The sequence below is a fragment of the Coturnix japonica genome, chromosome 18, assembly GCF_001577835.2.
Source record: "Coturnix japonica isolate 7356 chromosome 18, Coturnix japonica 2.1, whole genome shotgun sequence".
Lineage (NCBI taxonomy): Eukaryota > Metazoa > Chordata > Aves > Galliformes > Phasianidae > Coturnix > Coturnix japonica.
Window position 1 is genome coordinate 1,605,563 of NC_029533.1, and position 7,788 is coordinate 1,613,350.

A 7,788-nucleotide genomic window follows, 5' to 3' on the forward strand; every position below is an offset into this window, starting at 1 on the left:
CTGAAAGGGAAGAGATTGAGCAAGCCCTGCAAGTGATGCCGATGCTCCTGCATGTGCCCCAGTCCTATTTAGAATGCAGGGGATTCCCAGGTAACTAGTGATAGGACAAGAGGTAATGGCCTTAAGTTGCACCAGAGGAGGTTCAGGTTGAATATTAGGAACAATTTCTTCTTGGAAAGAGTGGTGCTGCACTGACACAGGCTGCCCAGGAGTGGGGGAATCACTGTCCCTGGGGATGTTCAAGAACCATGGAGATGTGGCACTGAGGGACATGAGTTCATGGCACAGTGTGGGTGGGTTGGGGTTGTCCCTGGTGCTCTTAGTCTTTTCCAGTCTTCTCTGATTCCTTCCAGCCTCATCCTGCAGCCCTATAAGCTGAGCTCCCCCCGCCATCACCTTCAATCTTCCGAGGAACCACTGCTTCCATCAGCTCTCCAAAGGCACTCCGTGTCCCCAGGAGCCACAGGCAGTTCTGCTGGAACCAGCAGTGAGAGGTCACACGCATTCCTCCAATGCCTTCCAAACTGACTTTTTGGACATGCAAACACACATCTGGAAGGAGGTTGGTGAGTGATTTCTGAACTTTCCCGTTTCCTTGCTCCCAGCCCAACCTCCCTGAGCTGAGCGGTGCTACCTGACCGGTTTCCATCCCGCTCAGCGGGTTTGCTTGTTGCCTTGCTGGTTGCTGGCAAGACAACTGTATTTTCTAGTTTTACCTGCAGCAGCTTTTCATGTGGGATGAGCCTGCTGGCTGATCTGCTTGCACACTGTAGGTCCAGCATGGGCTGGGATTGAGGGAGAACACACAGAACTACAATAGTGCAGCTGGAGATAGCTTAGACTTTCTCACCGGCCCCAGTCACTGCATGTCACTGGGAACATGCTGTACAGGCACCCATAAATCCACATTCCCTCCTGCTTGTGTTAACACTGAGAGAGTTCCAGCAGCTTCCATGGCTGTGACATGGGATGTTCAACCAAATGAGATCTGTGCTGGGGACTCATCAGTGAGCTCCTTGGCAGGGCCTAAGTTCTGCACCAGGGATGCAAAGGAGACGCCATTCCAATCCTGGAAATGCTGCAGGTATTTATCTGCTACCACTGCTAGCCCTGGGACTGGGATGGCAACTTGGAAAGAATCTGCCTTCAGATCTCCTAAATCCCAGTTTCATCCCTCCACCATCAGGCCTGCATTCTGCCAAGCTCTGCGTCAGGTCTGTGACACAGCTACAGAGTCAGGAACTGAGCCCAGAGTCCCAACTTCTGCTCTCCTCTACTTCATTGCATGGTGGCAATGGGTTGATGGTTGGACTGGATGATCTTAGAGAACTTTTCCAACTGTAATGATTCTGTGATTCTATTTACAAACATGGCTTAGTGGGCACGGTGGTGATGGTCAGCAGCTGCAGTTGATTATCTGAGTGGTCTTTTCCAACCTTAATGATCCTATGACTGTCCTGTGACTCTGGAAATAAAGGATAAATTGAGGCTGTTACAGTCAACTTGCAAAGGACCCTGCAGCACAAATTCATGCTCCTAAACATAACCAGATCCAGGTTAGTAATTAGCACAATTCACTGAGCATCGTAGGTGCATAGTGGGAGCTCTGAAACAACTACAGGATCTGACAGCTCTCTGGTTTGCAGGCACAGCTGGATTACTGCTCTGTGCCTTTGCTGGGGGTTCTGTTACTGCAAGAACTTTGGGAATTGGGGCAAAATCCTCAGAACTCATCTTCTGCTTCAGAAGTGGGGACCCCAAATTCATAGAGGCAGCCCGGGGTCCACTCCAATGTGAACACACAAAAGTCACTTTATCATCCTTGACTCACTTTCTCCTTCTCCGAAGTGGCAGCAGTGTTCCAGTGCCTCTGGGGGATGACAAATGTTCACAAAGGGCTTTAGGGCTCCTGAATGGATACAATCCTTGCTGTGCCCCCCTGCTGTCACACTCAGGTCAGGAAGCAGGCAGGAGGAACATTTTCAGCATGGTTTTGGGGCTGACACTCAGCCTGGGGAGGTGCTACATGCAGAACGTGATAAATCACAGCTTTTGCTGAACGCTGCCGGGGGAAATCTGGAGCACTGTGTCCAAGCTTGTCAGGCTGTGATACTTCAGGAAGGAACAGAGTCGTGTCTTCCAGGAGCCAGAACTCTCCCTCAAACAGGCAGCACAGGATGAATGGTGAGCAGCCCCATTCTCACAGGGAAGAAGCATCCCTGGGTGCACTTCTTCCTTTGAAAGGCACCAGGCACAGGCAGCATTCAGCAGGGGATGGCCAAGTACCAGAGGGTCAAACCTCATAACTTCTTCACCCTCTGCTTTTGTCTTTCTCCACTCCATCTCCCTGTGCTCTGCAACTTCCTGGCCATCCTACCCCACCACTGCCCATAAATTCCTCTCCCTCCCTTATCCTGCCCCTTCCCTCCACTACCTCCTGTTTCAGGTATGTTCAGCATTCTGCCAAGCAGGTTCTGCCTCTGGCCTCGGAAGTCCCTGCAGGAGGTGGATCTCTGCCTGCTAACCAGCAACACGTGTTTGCTCCGCTGCCCAGCTCTGAGCCAGGGCCAAGCGACAGGTTTGGTTTCATCCTCCCAGCTGTGCAGGAACAATTCATAGCATCACAGACTCACAGAATGGCCTGGGTTGGAAGGGACTTTAAGGATCATCAACCCCCCTCCTGCACGCAGGGCCACCAACCTCCGTATCTAATACTGGACCAGGCTGCCCAGGGCCCCATCCAAACTGGCCTTGAACACCTGCACCTCTGGGGCAGCCACCCAAGGGTGACTCAGAAGGGATACAATGCTGATTCAGTGGGATTCACAGCATGTATTGAACTTGGTATTTCGTGGAAGGAAATGTAAACTGACTGTTCTTTTGCTGGGCAGACACCCAGAGCAATCTCAGGTCAGGATTAAGAAGCCTCAAAGGACTTGTAGATCATTGGGAATTTAGAGTGGAATGGATAAGATGGTGGTAATTCCTAATGTTGTCTGAGGCCTATGATTAAGTTTGTAGATGATACTCTACTTTGTTGTTGCTGTTTTAAGAAAGGGAGAGTGTGTCCAAAAAAAGGAAGCACTGGAACATTCCCCCTCTACATACATGCAGGACAGCACCCATGGTAGAGCACAGTGATGGAAGCATCCATCCCCCGCAAGCTCCTTGTGGCCTATCCACCAGCTGTCCTTCTTCTCTATCAATGAAAATATGACACGAAAGCATAGAAAGGCAGCTGTAATAAGAGGATGGACTGGAAGCAGGGACTTCACATTGCAGCTACCGAAGTCTGGATGACCGGAGAATAACTATAATTAAAGTGAAGGGATTTTACCAAGGAAATCATCAGCCTCCTGTCTAACAGAGGTGGGCTAGGAGATACCAACCTACAGTTACGGTTGCCTCTTAGTCCAGCTAGAAAAGCCAGGAGCAGTCAGGATAGCAATAGCTCAAAGATGGACCCAAAACCACCGGCTCTGCCAGCCAGAAAGCATTGAAACCCAAGCCATTTGAACTGGTGAGACAAAGTGTGAACACTGTTGATTCTGTATGTGACCCGTTCAAACATCTGCGTTCAGTAGCTCCCAGCTACATTTCAGCTCCCAGCACTGCAGGTTCAGCCAGGCAGGCTGTGAAAGCAGTAAAAAGAAGCTAAGGACTGTTGCTCAGGAAGATGCCATTTCAAAACAGAACAGCAATGGCAGAAGTAACTTGGCTAGCAAGGAAAGCAACCAGGATCACTTCCTTGAAACTCCAGGGGGAAAAGATCACTCAAAAGAGAAATGCTATTTAAAGAGATGTTCTGTATACAAAATAACAGCAGACTGGCCAGCAAAAGGTATCAGTCCACATCCAGCTCTGGATAGGAAGTGCAAGCACTGTGGTGGGAGAAAGCAAAACCACAGCAGCCCAGATGAGAACTGCAGATGAATTCCCAGTGCCTCAGCACCCAAGAAACCTTACATCCACCAATGCAAATGGGAAAAAGCTGACCCAGCCAAGCTGTGCTCCTGCCCCGAGTCTGGCTGATGAACAGCAGGGAACTACAGAAAGATGCTAGACAGACAGTCTGAGCACAGGCAAAGAGGGGAGCTTCCAACATGACCCTCATCTGCAATAATGTGCTGAGTGAGAGGAACCATCGGGCAGATGTAAAACAAACCATCTGGAAGTGCAGGGGAGGAGAAAGAGTCATTCCTGGCAGTGCATGACCCCTCTGACACCGAAAATACCCAAGGTATGGTCACAGTACCAAGGAATGTCATGGAGCTCTCTGAGCCCACTTTGCACAGCAGCTCTTGGGCTGCCAAACCCTACCAGCAGAAGCTGCACAAGCAGGAGCTGCTTTAATGAGGCATCTGAATCTGACCTTTGAGATGGGCCTCTCCTGCCATGCTACAACATCCAGGTGTGTTGCTCCCAGCAGACGCAACACCAGCTCTTGCTCTCAGTTGTGGTGCAGAGACTGAAAACAACACGACTCCCACAGCATCTTCCCCTATGGGCACGCAGTACCATCATGGGGACAGCTTTACAAACAGCCTCCTCTCTGCCAATTGCTCTCTTGTTTTACAGACCTGAAGTGTCAGGTCACATTACTCCAGACGGGGCCTCACAAGGGCAGAGCAGAGACCAGGGGCCCACACATGGACCGCTGACTCCTTACCACTCACCTCCATCAGCCATCTCAGGCTCAGCAGGGCTTTCCAATGGCTTTTATAGCGTCTGCTCTCTGCCCTGCCAGGTGTAGGAGCTGGATGTCTCGTGATCACATCCAGAGGGTCTGTCTGGCACAAATAGTTACAATATTTCTCCCTGAACTTGTTTACATCTCCAAAGGTCTTTTGCAAGTCAGAGCAAGAACGCCTTTATTTTCTCCACCAGTCCCTGCACACCAATACCTGTTGTGGCTGAACCGAGAGCTCCTTGTGCTGCTGGAGCAGCCGAGCAGGAGAAACTGGCACAACTATTTCCCACCTTCATTTACAGAAAACATTAATGAAAGCTGCCCTGACAAACTGCCCCTGCAAGACAGCAAAATAACCCTTTCCATCTGCGAATGGGCTGTCAACAGGAGATGGCTGAAGGCTTCCAGTGTGCCTCCAAAGCATCTGATAAAGATGTGTGGGAGCAAAGTAAACTAATCCTTCTCTGTGGGATCAAAAAGCCATGTCTGGGCTCCAGCAGGACATGGACTGCGTGCCAGAGCTACTGCTGGATGTGGACAGCAGGGAGCCATGGCCGTGTGGCCCTGGTGTTGAGCAGGGGCTCTTTGTACCCAGCAGGGTGTTGTTTAAAGGTTTGTGATTCATAAGGCAAAAATAAATGTAAAGGATGTATGGTATCACTTCCAGGCTAGAAAAGAGAAGATAAAGGGCTGAAACATTTTAAACTGGGCTCCATAGATAGGGGAGGATGTGAGGGCTTGTTGCTTGTGCCAGAAATAGAGCCATTATCTGCAGGAGCAAAGTAGCATGGATTTATTTGTGCTACCTAGAAAAACAAACCAGCATCCATCTGCTGGTGGACGGTACCAGATCCTGATGCTTTGGGGGCACGGAGGGATGTGAGCTGAAAAACAGAGGCAAGCCAAGGTTTGACACTGCAGTCGTCTGGACTTTGCTACAGCTGTGGATCTGCTACATGAGCATGTTCACAAACTGGGACAGGGGGAACCTCAACTTCCACTGGCACTGGCCAAGATGTGCCTCTTTTCATCACTCTGAATCTCACCATGTGAACAGAGGGGGAAGAAACACCCAGGCACCAACCCAAGGGATGCTGCAATTCACCATTGCAACACGCACCCAGGCAGTGCTGGCTGCTGGTACCCACATGCCCTGAGCAAGATGGGCTCAGCAGAGTGAGGGATGTGCAAGAGCTGTCCCACAGCTGGATGGGCAGCATGGGACTGGGGAGTCCATGGCTGGGGTTCACCTGAGACACTGCAGAATGGCAGACATCAGAATTCCTTTCTTTTCATTACTCAGCAAGATAGGCCAGTGAACACAGTCCCCAGCCCTGCACATGTGGATGGGCAGGGGTTGGAGCTGCTTGACAGTCTGGGGACTTGGCCACAGGGACAATAGGAGATGCCTCTGGGCTCCAGGACCTGCAGCACCCATCCCATCTTTTCCTCTAGGCTGGGATGATGTTCAACCTGCTACAACCAGGACACCACAAAAGCCCTGACGAGTGCAGTATCGTGAGGATTGTGCAAATATTGTGATGAGCTTCTCCTTGAATCTAGATGAAGGGGAGATTTTTATCACATTTACTGACAAAACAGCTCTTTTTTTTTTTTGCCTGTTTGTTTTCCAGGAGGGAAGAGGAGGCTGCCTAACTGCTGAAGGAGGATTCCTGGAGTGATCTAATAGCAGATGAAAGCAGCCAGGTAGGAGCTGCTGCTCCCCGGGAAAGAATGGATCTCACTGCTGGGGCTGTGGATGTACTGAGGTCTCATGGACATTGTGTGCCTATGGGATGAGTGAAATGGCAGGAGTTAAGGGGAAAAACAACAGCTCTGGACACCTGGTTTCCCCACCGCAGTGTGGATTTGCCTCAGTATAAGCTGTCTCTATCTGCTGTAGGACTATGGCACTACTGAGAGCATCCTCTGTATATCAGAAGCTGTGTTGGCTACCACCCCTGCTGGATGCTATGGGCTGAAGGTTTCTGTTGGCTCTTTGTAGACCTGGGTCAGTTTCAGACTGTGACACTGTTAAAACATGATCCACTTGGGGTATTCTGTGATTCTCTGATGGCTGGTAAATTAATCAACGACTGGTGGAGATCCTGCTCCTTGTCTTCATGGCTGCAGTGATGCTCCATGATGGAGCCCACCTGCACTGCCAGCTGCATGACCAAAAAGTGTCAGCTCCAATGGGCCATAATGAACCTGTCCCCCAGCCCTCTGTGTCCCACAGGTCTGGGAATGCACAGCCCACAAGCAGGGCCCTGTCTCAGTCTCCTGATCTGAAGTCCTGATTTATGACACCAGCCCTGCCTGTCAACAGGTTGGTTCTGATAGCAAGCAGCTAACAAGCTGCTCTGCATGCTGATTAAGCACGCTTGTCAGCCAGTGCCTGGGCGATGACTATCACAGCTACGCCATGGTTGGGATCACACCTCTTGATCCACAACCCCCACAGAACCAAGGGAATGCAGAGCTGTGACACGAAAGCACATATCTTGGTGCCAGCCCAATCTGCAAAGCTATTGTTCACATCATAGTGACCCACGGCAGCCCCCACAAATGGGAAAAGCCCCATCAGACAGTGTTCCTCCCACTGCTGCCCTGGCCCTGTTCCCCCCTACCAAGACAAGAATGCAGCTTAGCAAAACCAAGGAGAGAACAAAGCAGAAAAGAGCAGTTTTGTATTATTTTTCTTTTCTTTTTCTGGGCCATTTTGAATTAATTAAGGAATGTGATCTAAACTATAAATACTCTCCTTCACGTATGATTTATGGCCTGTTTGTTCTGGATTGGTATGTGCTTAATCTCTAATTGTAAGCCCACCATCTGTTTTTATTGATCTGCTTGCCAGGAGACTTATTGCTCTCCTTGGCCTTATATGGGAAAATTAGGTATGTGGTGAGCAAGCCAGCTCTGGGGCTGCTCTTACGTCAGCCTTGGAGCTGCTCAGGATCTCACTGCTGCATCTCTCCCTTTACCGTGTGAAACTGGAACTTCTGAGCCCACCCGAGCCCCATTACTTGCAGGAGCATCTCCCTGTGTGCCAACCCCCCAGTATAGTTAACCCTCGTCAAATAAAACAGACAAAC

At 50.2% G+C, this 7,788-nt stretch overlaps 1 long non-coding RNA gene across 1 annotated transcript; it reads left to right on the forward strand.

Moving 5' to 3' along the window:
* Nucleotides 1–1,357: 1,357 nt before the first annotated feature.
* Nucleotides 1,358–7,464, forward strand: LOC116654215. Its single transcript, XR_004309254.1, has 2 exons — nucleotides 1,358–2,184; nucleotides 6,325–7,464. It is a non-coding gene; the product is annotated as an uncharacterized LOC116654215 (long non-coding RNA).
* The last annotated feature ends 324 nt before the right edge of the window (nucleotides 7,465–7,788 follow it).